Genomic DNA, 2,667 nt, shown 5'->3' with positions numbered 1-2,667 from the left:
TCATTTGGAAAATTTCAAAAAAATAAATTAGATTGAGAAAGAGAGAAATATAGAAATTTAGATTAAGAAAAAGAGAATTAGAGAAATTTTTTGTGTAAAAAATTTTGGGGTAAACTTCTAAGTTTAAAAATTACCTATATATAGCGATAAAGAACTAGTTGTTGGCGCTAGAGTTAACACCGAGCGATATTCTTAATAACGCCAGCGATAAAGTCTTTATCGCTGGTGTTATTAAGAATATCGACCGCTAAAAACTCTGTCGCTCAGTAGTTTTCCCATAGTGCCGCCTGGTATGTCAAACAACATTTTTTTGCCATACACATAGGAATAGGCCTAACGCACGATCCTCGTAATTTTGAATTAAAAAAATCAAAACATAATAAAGAAAACAAATACAAAATTCAATGATACAAAATACAAAGAGAATATAAGCAAACAAGACCAAGTCCACGCCCACACCTACACCCACACCCAAAATGACATTTAATGTCATTATTTATCACCCAGTGGAATAACAACTGAGACCATCGGCCAACAACAAACAATCATAATGCTGTAAATTATGTACTATAACCAAATCAATTACTACTAGTTGCTTTAATCAATGTCTTAACAGTGACAGTAGATCCAGTATAATTCTTCCCAATCTCTGCCGTGAACGTGTCGTAACGTAGGAAAAACTCTACCACCGCAAGTCTGGCTAATAATAGGGCGATTTTCTTCCCGGCGCATTGTTTATTGTCGGGGATGGGATCAACAGTCTGACGCTCGTTAAACCAATAACCATACTTGAGCAATTTTTCACCTTATTCACCCATAAATCTAGTCCCTATAAACTCATTTGGATTCTCGAATATCTTAGGATCCCGAATAGCCAAAGGCAGATATCCAAATAGAACCTCACCTTTCTTGACCTGATAACTGGCAGCGTGACTACTTATTACCATATCTTCTCTGGCTCTTGTGTACTGATGCGGAGCAGACGGTTCCATCCTAAGAATTTCGAATACCACTGATTTGGTAAGCGGCATTTTCTCAAGTGCAGATATAGTTACAACTCCGCCTTCGGATTTAACAACCGCTCTAATTTCGTCAAAAAGATCTTTGTGTAATTTCTCCCCTCCTAGATATAACCACTTCATCACAGCACGAAAAAGGGGTCTCAAACCAGCGTAAGCATTGGCACCGGACATAAAAACAAGATTATGACAAGTTTCCTCTTTTGATAACCCAAGCTTCTTGGCTTCATCAAAAATCGGTGTAGATGAAGCGTAAACAACATCATAAATCTTTTGATAATCAGATTTCACAAGAAATGAGGGACATGGAAAGCTATGGAAGAGAGCATCTTCAACCCAACTCAACCACTTGGGTAACCCCAGAGTCAATATCGTATGAAATTGTATAGTCAACCATTTTCTCATCATTGCCGGACCTTTGTTACCAAGATTTGTAGGGTCGATATCGAAGAAAACACGAAGAAGTAAATTGAAAGCCATGTCATCACTGTAAGTATTGAAATTAGCTTCACCTTTTACGGCTACATCCATCTCGAGGTTATCGAAAAGAGCAGTGAAACATGTTTGAGATACCTGAATGATTTTATGGTGTATAGATGCAAATAGGTCGAGATAAAGAATTTTAAGTTTCCCATGCTTTTCATCCAAAGGATCCAAATAAGCACTGACTTTATACCCACCGGTGAAAGAAGTTGAGGGCACATAATTACCTATAAGAACGTCTTTCTTCCATACTTTTGAATGATCGAAAAGAATAGGAAAACTAACTGCATCAGCTAGAACAATGACTTTAGGTTCTGGAAAATTGATAAGCTCAGCTAAAAGAAGGTTCATTCGAAAAACAGTTGAATTGTATTCTTCCATATGAGACTTGATGAACTCGGCATGACCTTGGAAGTAATTGTAATGATAACGATCTGATATTGGACCAAGAACTGGGAGACCTAAATCTCCGGGGATCTCTTTTAATGGTAGTTCTGATGATCGATCATCCTTAAAAGCCATTGTAGTTGTTTGGATATTCTAATTGATGATCTATAACGCACAACCTGTATTATTTCAATTATAAAGATAAACAATATAATGTGGAAATAGAAATAACACAGACACCAGAATTTTGTTAACGAGGAAACCTCAAATGCAGAAAAACCCTGGGACCTAGTCCAGATTGAACACACATTGTATTAAGCCGCTACAGACACTAGCCTACTCCAAGCTAACTTCAGACTGGACTGTAGTTGAGCCCCAATCAATCTCCCACTGATCCAAGGTACAATTATGCTCCTACGCCTTTATCCCAGCAGGATACCGCGCACTTGATTCCTTTAGATGATCTCACCCACAACTAAGAGTTGCTACCACCCAAAATAGTAGGCTTTAACAATAAACAAATATGTCTCCCACAGACAAGTCTATCAAAGGATCAATCTGTCTCTCATAGATAAACCCTAAAAGTTTTGTTCCGTCTTTTGATAATAATCAAGGTGAACATGTACCCATTGATAATCCGGTCTTATATTCCCGAAGAACATCCTAGAGTTATCAAACACCCCACAACAATCTTAATCGTATGGTAGCGAAACAAGATGTTGCAGAATCACAAACAGTGAGACGCAAATGTTTGTGATTACTTTTTATATCTTGCCTA

The 2,667-nt window shown here is 37.5% G+C and overlaps 1 pseudogene; it reads right to left on the bottom strand.

Annotated features, from left to right (window-relative positions):
* Positions 1–578: 578 nt before the first annotated feature.
* On the bottom strand, positions 579–1,415 carry LOC113351372 (annotated as a pseudogene).
* Between the last annotated feature and the right edge of the window lie 1,252 nt (positions 1,416–2,667).

Source organism: Papaver somniferum, chromosome 2 (genome assembly GCF_003573695.1).
Source record: "Papaver somniferum cultivar HN1 chromosome 2, ASM357369v1, whole genome shotgun sequence".
In the NCBI taxonomy this organism is placed as follows: Eukaryota; Viridiplantae; Streptophyta; class Magnoliopsida; order Ranunculales; family Papaveraceae; genus Papaver; species Papaver somniferum.
The sequence above is the reverse complement of the archived record's forward strand: the minus strand, read 5'-3'. Positions and strand labels throughout refer to the sequence as shown.